The 16,974-nt window shown below is 38.5% G+C and overlaps 1 long non-coding RNA gene across 2 annotated transcripts; it reads left to right on the top strand.

Moving 5' to 3' along the window:
* The first annotated feature begins 1,895 nt into the window (after window positions 1-1,895).
* Window positions 1,896-6,137, top strand: LOC149222829 (uncharacterized). Of its 2 annotated transcripts, none has more exons than XR_016248929.1 (4): window positions 1,896-2,897; window positions 4,522-4,619; window positions 4,735-4,896; window positions 5,836-6,137. It is a non-coding gene; the product is annotated as an uncharacterized LOC149222829 (long non-coding RNA). The 2 variants fall into 2 exon arrangements; XR_016248930.1 differs by lacking the exon at window positions 1,896-2,897 and adding an exon at window positions 5,197-5,698 and having other exon boundaries at window positions 4,356-4,619.
* The last annotated feature ends 10,837 nt before the right edge of the window (window positions 6,138-16,974 follow it).

Here is a 16,974-nt window from a genome sequence, read left to right as displayed (position 1 = left end):
GCAATGAAGAAAAAATCTCAAAATTCATAAAGCTCCTTATTCTTTAGGTTCTCTTTTTGTTGTAAGCGCAAAGGAAACCTCACCTCCCATCAATCATACTCCTTTTGTCCTATCAATCACTCCTTAGCCCTCTGTCATTCAGACTTCTAGTACTCTTTTAGCCACCACAGCTATGGCAGGTCCACAAGCACCTACCAGAATGGAAAGAATCATAGCTACTAGGTATGGACCTCTAATACTGCCTACTCCTTTGAATGCCATGCCTATTAGAGAATATAAAAGGTATATGCCTAAGTTCACTGGGACTAAGGGTGTTTCAGCTGAAGAACACCTTGAATCATTCTATAGCTATTCTGATAACCTGGACATTAGTGAAGATGATGTCTGGATGAGAGTATTTGTCCAAAGCCTAGATGGAGAGGTTAAAATATGGTTCAGAGAACTAACCCCAAGATCTATAGCAGATATTGAGGCTTTAGATGATGCATTTATAAAGCATTGGGGGGATAAGAAGGATCTCCTCTACTACCACACTGAGTTTGGGAACTTAAAGAGGGAAAATGGTGAGTTGCTGTCTGATTTTAATAAGAGATTTAACTGCATCTACAGCAAGATACTAGCTGAAGTAAAACCCACCACTACCTCTGCTAGACTCATTTATGCCAGTGCCTTTGATTTTGACTTCTGTTTACTATTGAGGGAGAGGCGATGTGCTTCTTTGACTGATATGCAGGATGCAGCCTTGGAAGTAGAATCAAACATCATGGCTGCAGAGAAGCTCAAGGGGAATGCTGATAAAAGGAGACAAAGGGGCAAGTCTTCATCATCCTCTGATCCCAAGATCGATAAAATGACCAAGATGATAGAATCATTAGCCTCTGAGATCTCCAAATTAAAGGTTGAGCAACACTTTGGGAAAGGAAGAGTTCCTAACACCTTTTGATCTAGGAGGATCTCAAGACATGAAGGATGGATAAAGGCTCGAAATTAAAAATGGCAGAAGGAGTAGTTGATGGCATCAGTTGAGAGGGCTCGTCTTCCTGATCGCGTTGGTGCAAACGATTCGTCACTATGAGCTCGTATGCAAAAGATAGAGCCCCCCAAAGATTGGTATGGCAGAGGAAAAATGGGGCCCATAGTGCGCCACATGGCATCCCAGTGAGCACGTGGGACCCACATGGCAGCTTGACACTTGACATCCCTCCAGTGGCCTTCTAGACCTGCACAGGAGAACAAAAAAATCATTTTAGGTTATTAAATAACTATATAAAAAATTTTGTTTTATAGTTATTAAAATAACTATATAGAAAAATCAAACCCAAAATATATATATACAACCATATAATAATATGGTTACACCCATATATCCCATATAACAAGAAAAACCAACGTATAAGCTACGTGGCATATGTCAAAAGGGTTATATTAAATACCATATGAAAACAACGTATGGAAATATGGAACCAACGTATGCCATGATTAACATGGTGGTTACAAATATATGGTTAAACAAAACCATAATATATATATATATATATATATATTTTTTTTTTTTTATTAATAAACCCAAAACCGTGGAACCGTTTGCATGGTATAAGTTGGGATGTGGATATGGCATGAACCATTGACCGCAGCCCTTGATACGGTGGGGCTTGGGTAAGGCGGCCACGTGTGTGGTCCTGCCACCCAAAGCCACCACGCGTATCATAATAAAAACAAACTGCCATCCACGTGATAATTAGGCCGATAGGTCTTCCTTTGAAAGAGACTTTCGTCGTCGTTTTGCTTCTAATGTTGATACCTGGCATCCACATTCAGCGGGCATTCAGCCGGAAATTGTTCATATGTGTTGTGCAATTTCTGTTTATTCTCAGCAATTTCGGAGAACAAGCACCACCCTTCTGCTTTCCACTGACATTTGTGCGCGCCGGAGTCTTTTACGCCAGAATTTCAGGAAAATGCGTTTGGAATGCATTTGAATTTTTTATGGAGTTTATGGCACTGAACATGGAGGACACCAGAATGCTCACAAGGACATCTGTGCACGCTGGGGTCCTATAATCATGTCTTCGAGGTGGACGGGAAACAATGTATAAAGATGCATGGCATTAGTTCTAAATTTTTGGTAAAACATCCCCTAGATCGTGACGTCCAACTGCATTTATAGTTACAGACGGGGAATGATATGAGAAATCTGGCTAAAAACAGATAATGGCATGATTAAACACATTTGAGTGTTTTCATGTAATGAAGTGAAGCTGCATTTGGAGTTTCTGGCTTAGTGAGGGCAATGGCGTCAGTGCAGACTAGAGGAACTGAGAATGGATCACAGAATTTACAGGGCAAGAACAGGCCTGGACCATGGCCACCGAGAATAGAACCCTTACCCCATGATACAAATCACAACCCTAAAGTGTTGAAGACTTGGGCTAAGAGGATCAGATTTAGAAGTAATCTCTCTGGCGAGACTGTTAGCACCTCTGGCAATTTCGAGATAAGTAATGTGGATGAAGGGACCAACAGCGCTGTGCCCAAGCCACCGCCTCCTCCTCCGGCGCCTTCGGCTCGTTGAGTGGTGGATCTGGAGACAGGAGCTATGAATGCTAATGGGGGTATTAAGGAAATTGAGAAGGCGAGAGCTGCACCGAGAGTGGCAGAGAATGGGAGTGCTGCGAATGCTGGCCCAGTTGTTCCATTCCCCCCTGCTTCAGTTCCCAGAGTTAAGAAAGGAGCTGATCCGGATCCTGTGAAGGCTACGGCAACCTCTCGACATGAGGTTCCTAAAGTGCAGAGAGAAACAAAGATTGATGTCATGTCGCAGTCGCAAGATGCTGATGATGCTATGTTGGCCAGGCAGTCACATATGAAATACTAGCTAAGGGAAACCCCTGGACTTGGTAAGTAGTTCTCTCTCTGTTTACTGTTGTATATTTTCGGTTGTATGGAGGTTTAAACACTTGCTCATATAAATCTCAGACTCCACTGTACCAATTTAAACCTTTTTTTTCGTCAGATTTCTCTGGATTTACCTCAATTAAACCCCGAAGGTCAAGTAGAAAACATATGTCAAAGAACTTTGGTGGAAACTCTGCTACAGAGTAGATGTAATCAATCACCAATTCTCTGCTACCATTTTTAATGCTTTATAAGCCCAAAATAACATATTTTATTCTGAATATGCTAAAAATAAATGTGAATCAGGAATTCCAAGCAGAATGATGATAATGGGCTTTTTTTTTTCCCAAGGAAAAACCTGTAAGGTAACCCAAGGGATGCATGGCATATCTAGTAAACTTGTTGGTGTAGATTAGTGCATCTAGCTCGAAGATTTGAACTTGGTACCTGCTGACAGGAAACTAGAATAATGACGATGCATCGCACTGCAAATTCTAATAAACAGGAGAGTATCTCCTATATATACTAATCTCACAATCAATCCACGTACCATTTACTTCCACAAATGATCCTTTACATTGGCTAAAGGGTCGTAACAGTTGATCAATGTTTACTCATTCAAGACTTTAACAAATGATAGCATTGAACTACCATTACACATTGTGCATTCTAATTAGTGTATACATTTCAAGGTGTTGCTTTAGACTCCCTTGACCTGCTATATAGAAGAACACCTATGCTACAAAGTGCATTTAACTGCCATGGAACTGCTATATAGATGATTATGCATTCTAGGCCGTCACTGGAGAATGATTGTAACTATACAGTTTACCACATTCCAAATGATGTTATGAGAGGATGCATCAGGTTGCACCGTTGCATATTGCAACTATATTGAATACCACATTCCAGATAATATTATGAGAGGATGCATGGGATTGTTACATAGACAGTCGTACATTCTTGGATGCTGATCTTTTCTGTTTCTGCTGTTTCGATATGCAATTTGATAATGCTTATGCCTATTTGAAATTGGTTGTCAGATTCACAAAATATTGATTAAAAAGTAATTGTTGGTCGCATATTAAAATAACATAGTAGTTCTTTAAGTCAAATAATGCATTGACCATAAGGAGTAAAGCTTATATTTTACTCTTGAAAAAGAGTTTCAGTTGCCCTAGCATTGGTAGGTGGTACAAGGCTATTTGGATGTAATGATTTATTAGCATGTATTCTTTGAAGGTATGATAATTGCACCCCTTGCAGCAATATAAGTATTGGGTTTTTCAAAGTAAGAAAATGAAAGTTTTCTCAAGGTTTTTGAGTTTTTTACAAGTTTTTCGTCACCACCTTGATGTTTCTGACGAGATGACTCAGTTTTTGCATTATTTTCTTATATATGTTGCTTGTCTTCATACTTTTATCTCTTTTGAATCTTGATGTCATATTTTGGATTCCATTTACATGTTTATTTAACGTTACTTGTTACCATGGGTGAGCTTCAATGTCCTTGAACAAAACAGAAAAAATGTTCTAAAATGTGATACAAAATTCACTTTCTACAGAAAATAGGTTATTTGTTGCCTTTGTGCTTCTTATGATATTGGTGGATATATTAACTTGCAGTTCCAATTTTCCTATATGGGATTCAGCATTACTTGTCAATAGCTGGTTCACTTGTTCTTATACCGTTAGTTATCCTACCAGCAATGGGTGGGAGTGATGTAAGTAGCTTATATTATTCTCTTACTTCCTGCACTTTATTTTTCCTTCATACTCTAAATAGCTAGCAGTCTATTTGCAATAGCAAGATTCCAATGACAGTTACCATTATAACAGGATGACACTTCAAGGGTGATATCTACTGTGCTTATGGTATCCGGAGTAACAACACTGTTGCATTCATATTTTGGTTCAAGGTTACCATTAGTCCACGGGGGTCCTTCGTTTACCTGGCTCCTGCTCTAGCTATCATCGGAATTTCAAGGTCTCAATGAACATGTAAGTCTATTGTTTTCCTATCTCTTGTCTTTTGTATCAGTCTTCTGCGTGGTGTAGTCTCAATGCAATCCATTATTATATGCTTTATTATTTCTATGTTCTCTGCACAGTGCAGACTAGAGGTATAAGATTTCCTGTCTGTTGTGTGGGCACTGAGCAAATCCTCAAAACTTGATGCAACAGACAATCATAAACTACCACAGTTTTGATGTTATGAACCTAGTTTTTTAGGAACTTGACTATTATGTGCCCAATACTGATCTAGACCCAAAGACTGTACTAACACTGTAATAATAGCAGGTTGACCCAAGTACTGCACTAACACTGGACTACTAGCAGGTTGAACATAACAACAACAACAACAACAACAACAAAGTTATGCAATAACAGTGATAATTCAGCAATAGCAGAGGTAACTTCATTGATAATACTGGCAAATCAAGGAAAGCAGATTGTGAAATTTTGATTTGTAGTGGGCACAACACTCAAAATCACAACTAAATAATAGGGATTTCAGCACAGGGATTCCTCAAAAGATAAGCAGATTGGTGAATATAAGTAAATAATCTGAAGTTTGAACTGTAACTAAAATCCTGATATGATTCTGCTATCAAATGGGGTTCTGATACCATTGATGTGAGCCAACCCAGAATTCCATAAACTTAGATCACCAGAACCAATATGGTTGTGCTGGTCTAACTGTCCGCACTACTCTATACCTTTGAGCATTCCAATGAAGGAATTAAGAGTTTTATTCATAAAGGGAAGCAAGTTCAAAACACTATGGCAACATCAATCTCAGGTAATTAGTCAGGCCATTTATTGACATAAGGTTGTATTTATTTTCCTTAATTTATTGCAAATGTTGCTTTGGTTTTCAATATTCCGTCTTCGAATCCCGCAATGCACAAAACTTTTGACACCAAGGAAGAACTGTAGGTACCTCTGCATTTGAGGGAGTTGCATATCGCTACTGATAGTGTGTTAAAGATTCCAACGTCCATAGGGCAGCTGAATCAAATGGAGAAGATTGTCTTGGAACCTGACAAAATTCTTGGAAACGCAATGTCTAATTCAACTGTGTGGTCAGGGTTTAGTGCCCCTGGTCCTGGAAACACAATGTCTAATCCTTCAATTGCATTTCCATAATATGAGCATAAGATGTCTATACTATGTTGTAAGTTTATGTTGTAAGTTTTGAATGGAAAGTATAATTATAAAATAGTTTGGGTTGGACATTATGACTCTGTAAATTATACAGAAAAAAGAGGAAAGAAATTTACTGGTTGTGTATTTAAGATTATTTCCCCATATATATATATATGCATGGAAAATTTACATAATAAATTTTTATTATGAACAATATATCGAGATAGATTCCCTGTAATGGTAAACGTACGTATTTTGCTGGTAGACCGTGGTTAAGGCATCGTTTTTTACATAAAATTAGTTGCATTACTGGCCCTTCTCTAGCAAATTCTGAATTTGTGAAAAATCATCTTTATTTTTTTGAAAATCTGTGTTCACTGTCTTGCCTCTGAATATAGAAGTTGACCCAAAGTCACCATACCCTATAATTCATTTCTAACACTGTTTTTCAAATAATCTAGCTATATATCATATGTGAAATCTAGGCTTCCACTGAAGTTCTTTGTTTGTTGCTAAATGATACACAGAGGTGATTTCTATTTTATTTTGTCAATGAGGTTTTACAATGATGAAATGACATCTAATTTCATTTTATCACTGACGTTTTACAATGATGAAATGACATCTAAATGTAACAATATTTCATATTGCATTGTAGAGCCTTGTTACAAAAGGAGAGAGATTTACCAGAGTTAATGGTACTTCTGCAGAGTAAAGGTGAACTTTACACGCTAAGATCAGAAGCAGACACAGATAGATTCCTTGACACATCTTAACATTTTGTGGGCTATTTTGGTGATATAATTATTTTATGTTGTAGATTTTCTTTGTAGATGTGAAGGGATCATTGTTGAGGCAGCAACAAATCTTTTGCATTCTCGCCTTTAGCATATTCGACCCTTAAGATACTTGTGAGAGAATATAGTTACTTTGTAGGAAATTCTGGACTGGGCTTCAAGAACAGATCATAATATATTAAAGTTAGTGATGTACTTTTCCAAGGCTTAGACAGAATGGAGTTGTATGTTTTCATGTTGATGTTCTTGAAGGAACACATTTATAAGAATGGAGTTGTATGTTTTCATGTTGATGTTCCTGAAGGAACACATTTATAAATATGCAATAGGGTGTATGGTAATAATAATTGTTGTATTCCTAAACGAATACAACTCCTATAAAGTGGTTCTTAGTTGATTAACAATTATCTTGCAATGAACATAGTTTTACATCTACAAACAGATCATATAATGTGGAATGGACTGGAAATCCTGTTGACAACATTTGATTAGTAATTTGAACCTAAATTGGACGTTAAGGAAAAAGTTATAGGCTTATAGCCACTCATTCTATGAATTTATTCAAACGGAGTGATGGCTTCCTCAGCATGGATGGAGATAGTTGCATTTCTAATAGTGTGGTATTCATTCTCTATTTGTAAACTCTATTTGTATTTTATTGTTCTCTATTTGTAAACTCTATTTGTATTTTATTGTTCTCAGAATATACTTCTTTGTTACTGTTAATAAATAATTCTAATAACAATTCAATGACACCTAAAATCAAAAGTTTCGATAACAACTAAAATCAGAAGTTACAGCTAACAATAATGCTTACATTCAAGGTCTAAATATAAATGATCTGAAAATGAACAAATAAAAAAGAATGCACACAATAACACATGGCCTTTTGTCAAGAAAATTTTCTAGTGGTATAAAAACTCCACCATACATGATACTCTGTTTTACCATACGAAAATAAGTATGACAGGGTGCTCTGTTTCATATTAACGGTGCATTAGGCTACACTGATTACATATGGAGGACCTCGAGTACCTTACAGCAACGTCGTGGAACTCCCTTTTCACATTTTTCTGTTTTATCTGGATGGAAACTCAATCCTTTGTTGCTCAAAGAAGAAAAATCATTATTCCAGTTGTCTTCTATTTCCAATATTAAATAGATCTACAACCCACCAAATACACTTCATTTAGTTTCCCACATACTGAAATCTTCAATCTCCAACTGTAGTTATAGTTATTTTCCCCACCTGCAAACTTCACCCTTTAGTTTTCAATCTCAAATCTTGATGTAGTATTCTGGCTGGACATTTTACTCTTAATAAGACAATTTAGAATTTAAATCTTCTACGGTATATATCTCAATATGAAAATTTCCAGAATTTATGTAATGTTGTTGTCGAATAATCTGGAATTAAAACTTGAAACTTGCCAGAAATAATTTACGCAGTAAAACCTTGTCATAAACGAAGTTATTTCAGAAATTTCATAAAAAAATAATGTCCAATATTCCATGATACCATTCACTGAAAATAATTTACTGCGATAAACCCTAGATACCAAATAAAAATATTCCAGATACAATAAATCATTCAAAACATAGCATCGATTCTGAATGGGGATTTTACTGGACATTTAATAATTATTTCCAAACCATGTCTGCCCAATACGAAATAATACAATGAAGCTCCTCGCTGCAATGGCCTGCACGGCTCCTACACAACTGTTACTGATAATGAAGCTTACTTGTGGACTTTGGCTGGACCCACCTAAAACACTGGTAGTATTGGGTTTAAATTCAACAATTCTAATTTAATAATCCTATCGGCTTCTCTTTGTACCTTTTGGGACAATTGCTAGTCGGTAAAACAAATGATTTAATGCATCGTATTGTGTTAGATGGAAAGGGATGGGTGTGGTCCCATGAAGTACGGACCCGCCCCCAACAATGATATAAAAATAATATATATGTTGGGTAAAGTTGGGTAAATGGTTTTGGTAAAATAGGGGTGTGACAAAAATAACCCATAACAGTATTATGGTTAAGTCAGCCCATAAACACTTAGAAACTCATTTTTTTTACCGTTGCGAGGGAGGAGATCAACGACACAAATTTCGAGACAGGTGGTGGAACTTTAAACACTCAGAAACGTTGGTGGAACTTTGCTTGAGCATAATTTTTGCAGGAGGGTGATTTTGGTCTAGACTTATAATTGGGCAAGTTTTATATGGATTTTGCACCTCTTGGCGATGGGAATCCATTGGAAGTGTCAGTTTCTGCAACAGAGCTCTCCAATTTTCGAGCACTTTTCAACATGGAGGTATAATGCTCCATTTTGTAAATTGATGAATGTAACTTCTTTTGATGCCATTTTTTTTTAATGAATGAAGGCCTCCCCATTGATCGAGCAGGGCCCGGAGACGTAGTCCAAGAGGGACGAACTCCATTATCAAGCTTCTTGTCTTCTTGTCATGCTTATGTGTTTCTTCTTCTTCTTCTTCTCACATGTGCACATTTAAGTTTCTCTTTGGTTAAGCTACAAACTGTTTATGTAATTCTTTTCATGCATCTATAAACAAAAGATAACCTAGATAAAGTGGTATCAGAGCGGGTGTTTTTAGATGTCAATTGCATGTTTGTATGCTCTAACGAGAAACAAGCTTCGAAGAGGAAAAGGAGAATTACAGTCTTTCGATCCCGAGGCAGGGCGTGCACATCGAAGGAGAAACATGGAAGATGAAGAGGCTCGTTATGAGGAAGAGCTCAATTTCCGCAAGCCCTTCTATATGATGGCAGATCGTGTTGAGAAGTTGTTCTCAAAGCTCGAAAAGCAGGAAAATGCAGAGGGGAAAGCTCTAGAGGAACAAGGTTCAATATATGGAGGTGATGGGGGGGATCCACCTCCTTCTCCTTCTACAAGTGAAAGTTCTTCTTCTTCTCACCATCATAATAATCAAAATTCCAAAGATGCATCTAAAAAGCCCTTTTTAAAATTAGATGTTAAATTTGATCTCCCCATGTACAATGGTGAAAGAAATGCAGAAAAGCTTAATAATTGGATTAGGCAGATTGATATCTACTGCAGGATTCAACAGATCGTGGAGGATGAAGCAAAGATTCAGTTGGCCTCTTTGCGATTAACCAACACCGCTCTTGTTTGGTGGGAGAGCAAAGTACAAAGTAGTAAGGATGTGGGTAATCTTTATTCCTCTTGGCCTAATTTCATTTCTACATTAAAAGCACAATTTTATCCATTGGATTACATGCAAAAGGCTTTAATGAACTCGCAATATTTAAGGCAAGGCAAAGGTCAGGATGTTCAAAGTTTTATAGAAGAATTTAGGAAGCAAGCACTTAATTTGAGTATTGCACTTGATACACCTGAAATTGTAGCTAAATACATTGGATCGTTACATAGTTATATTAGACATTCATTGTTATTGTTTGAACCAACCACCATCGATGCGGCCAGTGTAAAGGCCATTCACATTTAGAACAGGGGCAAATATGACAAAGATGACCAATCAAAGAGAACGACAACAGTCAAGAGAAGGGGAGCAAAGCCCTCTTGTACCCATTGTGGGAAAGAGGGGCATGATGAAGAGAATTGTTGGAAGTTGCACCCTGAGCTGAGACTTGAAAGGAATGACATAAATGGGAAACAGAAGGCCGTCACCACTATACAGCAAAGCCAAGATTCCGAGTCAGAGGAAGATGAGAAAGTCACAGCTACAGGATTTGCATGAGGTAGGCCCGTTGACTTGGGGTCTGACTCCGGTGATGAGATGAAGTTTGCAGCCCTGGGGGTCGTGACAAGAGGACCCATAGATTTGGGGTCTGATTCTGGTTATGAATCAAGGATTTCAACCAGGACACTTCCCTCAGCAGGACGCCAAGAACTTGAAGAAATTAACCACCGCATCCAAGCAGAGAATGTTGAGCTAAGGAGGCTTCTATAGGAGGCAAGGGATGAAAACCAAAGATTACTACGCCAGTTGCAAGCCAAGGATGAGGCCTTGGAACAACTGTAGCATAGCTGTCGCAAGGTAAAAAATGATTCTCCAATTTCATATGATTTTCATGATGATGAATTTGCTGCTTTTGAAAAACATATTACAGGGATGGACCCAAGCTAATGAAGAAAATGGGATATTAAGGAAAGGGCCTTGGCACCCAAGGCCAAGGCATCATAAACCCCATCAAAGTCAAGAAGTTGCTGCGTTATGCAATACTCGGATACGCTCGAAAGGAGATGGGGAAAAACTCTGATATGGCTAGTAACCAGCCAACGACAGATGATGAAATTCCTTCCTCACAATCCAGTGATAGTGAAGGCTCCATGAACACCTTTCGAAGGAACACCAAGGGGAAGCGCCCCAAGATAGCCCCGAAGGTTTGGAGGAGAAAGAATCGTTGTAGTCATTGTAACAAAGAGGGACACCAGCAAACCACATGTCTGATGCTTTATGCTTTGAAACCATCGCCATAAAAGCCGAAAGATGAATATGTGCAACCAATACAACCACCCCGTCCACGATGGTCTGCTTTATCGAGTTGGTTTTTTTAAGGGTAATAACTTGTTATGGCCACCATTGTAAATCATTTGTTTCATTTTAGTGTAAAAGTGATGAGATGTTTCCATCACTTGGTCAACAACAATGATGTATGTTCATGTTTGAGTTGTATTTTGAGTTGCATGTTAAACTATGAAAATGATGTTTGGCCTTATGAATGTAAATCATGGGTTGCAATGATGAGGTGTTTTCCATCAGTTGTTGGAGAAACCATGATAAGTGGGCCTTGTTGTCATAGCTGGGGTATTGAGTCCATCTTATTGTAAATTTGACCATCGAGTGTGATAAAATTGTGGCAAGTATGGGTCATTAGTTTGGTGATGTTATTTGAAAAAACAATGTACTACAGGTTGCAGAGGTAGTAGGTGCCGGTTCGTCGATTAAGGCTGTGAAGGAAAAAGGTGAAGGAGATAGAAGCAAGACCTTTTAAGGGCGCTTGTGATGCAGACAAGGTATAAAAGAAGTTGCAGAGTATCTTTGATGATTTTGGAGGACCAAAAGCTCCTCAGTGGGGAGGATTGATCCAGGAGGATCTCGAGACATCAATGATGGATAAAGGCTTGAAATTCAAAATGGAAAAATGAGTAGTTGATGACATCAGTTGAGAGGGCTCGTCTTCCTAATCGCGATGGTGCGAACGGTTCGTCAATATGAGCTCATATGCAAAATATAGAGCCCCTCAAAGATTGGTATGGCGGAGGAAAAATGGGGCCCACAGTGCTCCACATGGCATCCCAGTGAGCACATGGAACTCACATGGCAGCTTGACACTTGGCATCCCTCCAGTGGCCTTCTAGACCTGCGCAAGAGAACAAAAAAATCATTTTGGGTTATTAAATAACTATATAACAAATTTTGTTTTATAGTTATTAAGATAACTATATAGAAAAATCAAACCCAATATATATATATATATATATACACACAACCATATAATAATATGGTTACACCCGTATATCCCATATAACAAGAAAAACCAACGTATATAAGCTACGTGGCATATGTCAAAAGGATTATATTAAATACCATATGAAAACAACGTATGGAAATATGGAAGCAACGTATACCATGATTAACATGGTGGTTACAAAAATATTGTTAAACAAAACCATTATATCTATCTATCTATCTATGTATATGTATATATATATATATATATATATATATATATATATATATATATATATATATATATATATATATATATATTAATGAACCCAAAACCGTGGAACCGTTTGCATAGTATAAGTTGGGATATGGATATGGCATGAACCATTGACCGCAGCCCTTGATACGGTGGGGCTTGGGTAAGGCGGCCACGTATGTGGTCCCGCCACCCAAAGCCACCACGCATACCATAATAAAAACAAATTGCCATCCAGGTGGGCGAGCCATATTTCCCATGCTATCGGGCCATAAATGAACGGCGGGTGTATATGCCCACCATTAGATTTCGGCCTTAGCAAAATCGAACGGTGGGCATATACACCCGCCGTTCATTTATGGCCCGATAGCATGGGATTTATTGATCCCCATCCAGGTGATAATCGGTACAACAAACGATTTAATGCATCGTATTGTGTTAGTTGGAAAGGGATGGGTGTGGTCCCGTGAAGTACGGACCCGCCCCCCAACAATGATATAAAAATAATATATATGTTGGGTAAAGATTGGTAAAATAGGGGTGTGACAAAAATAACCCATAACAGTATTATGGTTAAGTCCGCCCATAAACATTTAAAAACTCATTTTTTTTTTATCATTGTGAGGGAGGAGATTAGTGACACGAATTTCGAGACAAGGTGGTGGAACCTTGAGCACTCAGAGACACTGGTGGAACTTTGCCTGAGCAAAATTTTTGTAAGAGGGTGATTTTGGTCCAGACTAAGAATTGGGAAAATTTTATATAGATTTTTCATCTCTCGGCGACGAGAATCCATTGGCAGTGTGAGTGTCTACAACACAGCTCTCCAATTTTTGGGCACTTTTCAGCATGGAGGTATAATACTCCATTTTCTAAATTGATGAATGTAACTTCTTTTGATGCCATTTTTTTTAATTAATGAAGGCCTCCCCACTGATCGAGTAGAGCTCGGAGACATAGTCCAAGAGGGACGAATTCTGTTATCAAGCTTCTTGTTTTCTTGTCATGCTTATGTGTTTCTTCTTCTTCTTCTCACATGTGCACATTTAAGTTTCTCTTTGGTTAAGCTACAAACTGTTTATGTAATTCTTTTCATGCATCTATAAACAAAAGATAACTTGGATCACCTTTGCTCCTCCAAACCCAAATTCATATGGAAGAGAAAATGACCAGTTACAAACTTTGCAAAGAAATAAAGACACCAATGAAGACCAAAGGGTGAAGACCCATTTCCAGAATGCAGTTATGGAAGAAGAGCAGTTTGAAGAAGATGATGAGATCCATTGTATGGAAGACAAAGGTAGTGCCCAATTTTTGACCTTAGTTGCCTATGAAAAGTCATTACTCAATGACCGGATCAACCAAGAGTGAGACGGTGAAGCTATTCTACAAACTGAAGATCAATAAAGTTATAATCTGAGGTCGAAGATGAATAATGTCAAGGAAACTCCTGTTCATAAAGCTTTTTTCCCTGCAGAACAACAAGCTAATAAGAATAAGAAACCAGCAGTTGATCCTATCATCCTCAAAGCTCCAGCCATAGAGGTAAGAGGCCTTGAAAAGTCCCCTTCTTCTTTCAGTTTTCAATCAGAAATTCAGAAGCTAAGAATACCTATGCCTCTGATTGAACTAGTGAAGAATGAGTCCTTCAATAAATCTATCCTTGAGGCTCTTGAGCCTAAATCCATCCAAGCCTCCACTGACTATGTAAATTTGCAAGATGACCAACCAGCTGTTATTCTCAGCCCAATGATTGAAAATTGTGAAGATAGCTCCCCATCATTCTATGTTTCTCTGTCTATTCATGATAAAATCCTTCACAATTGCCTTTTGGAAACTAGAGCCAACCATAATCTAATGCCCAAGGCTGTCATGGATAAATTGGGTCTTGACATTACCAAGCCTTACCATGACCTATTTTCTTTTGACTCTAGAAAAGTGGAATTCCCGGGACTAATCAAGGATCTAGCCTTCACTTTGTATCAGCTGCCCATGAAGAGCATGATGATGGATATTGTGGTAGTAGATGTCCCCCCCAAGTTTGGCATGTTACTTTCCAGAGGCTGGATCAAGAGATTAGGTGGAACATTGCAAAATAATTTATCCTATGCTACTGTCCCAGTTTTTGGAGGTGAAAGTAGGAGGTTATACAGAGAAGCTTAGTTAGCTTATACCATCAGTGATGAGAGGAATCCCACTAATCATCCCATCTATGCCGTTGACACTAATTTTGGAGCTTGTTTTTTTGTTTTTGTTTTTTTTTGTTTTTTTTGTTTTTGTTTTTGTTTTTTTTTTTTTTTAGATTAAAGGATCTCAGTTGGCCTCCACGCAGCTTAGAAAACCAATTTTCCAGATCACAGAGGAAGAAGGTCCACATATTTGGGACATGTTCTTTGAAGGAGCTTGCTCTAAGGAAGCTGCAGGAGTAGGTGTAGTCCTTGTGTTCCCCACAGAGGAATACATTGATTAATCTTTTAGATTAACTTTTCAGGTCACAAATAACACAACAGAGTATGAAGAAGACCTTATCATTCAACAGGTGTACAAAACCTTCCAAGCAAAACATCCAAGGCTAAAAGAATACAAAGATGAGGTGAAATATAGACCATCTTTGCCTGACAATGTCAAATGCTGGAAAGTTTTTGAAGTAGATGATAAAATTAATAGACTTTTGCAAGTCTTTGATATTTTTCTTATATGCACATTGACCAAGAGAAAGAAAGGGATGCATTAAAGGAAGGAGGATATGTTTTTGATGGCCCAGTCAATGGGCTGTTCTTCAAACTTTATTTTAGTTAATGCTTTCAAGCCTTGGTATTGTAAATATGTTTTTCAAGTTTTTATTTCATGCTAAATAGACTCCATGCCCAATGCAACACTAGTTGGAAGATTTGATCTTGTTTTTTACAGGAAAGGCATTGTTCTATAGTTCTTGAAACCTCACAGGGAGGCTTTCATCCCCAGAAGGAGCCAGTGTTAGCCTTATTGGCAAATCGCCAAAAAGTGGATCCAAATATGCCCCAAAGTCTCCAATTTTGCTTAAAATCATGCCAATGGATCCATATATGCTCTTGAAGTCTTCAAATATTGCTTAAGATCATCCAAAGATTGAAATAAGAGTAAGAGGAGAGCCCTTGGAAGGGCAGAAATACAGTATCGGGAGGCTAAAACACTGAAAAATCAGTGAAAAACCAAGTACTGGGGGCATACACAGTCAAATCACATCAGTCGTTAGATCTGGCCGATCAACGGCCCAGATCTAAGCGGCAAATCGCAATCGGCACAAGTAGGTAGCGGCAATCGACACAAGACACCGCCGATTAGTGATTGTCGATGATCGGATCGGCGGGTCGCATCGGTGGAGGTATCGGCACAAATAGTATGGAATGAGCAATTGCGATCGATGATTAACGTGGACCGTCGATCGTGCGTGCAGATCGACGACCCACATCTTATCGGCGGATCGCAATCGGGGAAACCAAGGGGCTGAGCCTTTACACCTTCATATGTGCGATGCGATGATGCGGACCCGATGGTATTCTAAATATTATTTGATAATATTTGAGGTCGACAGAAAGTCCAGTTTCAATGCATTTTCAATGTATTTCGTTATATAACGAAATACAAAGGGGAACTTAGCAGTGTCAATAGCGATGAAGCCTGGAACCGAAAGGGTTCGGGAATGAAATCTATAATATTTGAAGTTCGGAGGGAAGCCTTTTTCATGTATTTCCCATGTTTTTCAAGTATTTCAAAATACAAAGGGAACAAAGGGACCAGGCCGTCTGCGATAGGTGACAGCGACCCAAAGGGAGGACTCGATAGAGGAATAAACCATTTTTGAGGACTTTTGAAGTCCAAAAAGGACAAAGATGGGCGGGATTTCTCATTGTTGCACCATTTTTCCGTTTAAAACAGAAACAATCATTATTTTTAGTAGAAGTACACAATATGGCAGCGTTGCTCTGTGTTAAGGGAAAGCAATCATTGATAAGCCTTTGAAAGGATTCCAGAGGCACGCATACCCATTCCATCACCTAACAGAGGCCGGGGGATAGAGACAGAAGGCCAGAAGGGGAATAGGAAGGGCCACAACATGCGCAACTCATCCCAAACCGACAAAGTAGTCATGGAGCAGCACAACGCATCAACAGCCTAGCGCAGCTCATCAAAATAAACATTGTGGGGCATCTTTGGCATGAGGGAGCTTCCAAATAGCGCAACAAACATACTGGAAAGTAGTTACTCTTTTGTCAGAAGAAGGAACCTCCGAGCCCATGCTTGCCTAGTCAGGGCATTAAACAGTTAAGGGACAAAGAGGATAGATTAAGACTTCAAGCCTTTGAGAGCTCATGAGCATTGTAAAAGGCTTATAAAAGGATGAAAGCTAAATGTAACAAGGGTTCAACTTCTA

The sequence above is a fragment of the Pinus tabuliformis genome, chromosome Q (genome assembly GCF_031772625.1).
Source record: "Pinus tabuliformis cultivar Carrire ecotype Pingquan chromosome Q, CPIR1, whole genome shotgun sequence".
In the NCBI taxonomy this organism is placed as follows: Eukaryota; Viridiplantae; Streptophyta; class Pinopsida; order Pinales; family Pinaceae; genus Pinus; species Pinus tabuliformis.
Note: the sequence above shows the minus strand (reverse complement) of the source record. Positions and strands in the feature narration are given on the sequence as shown.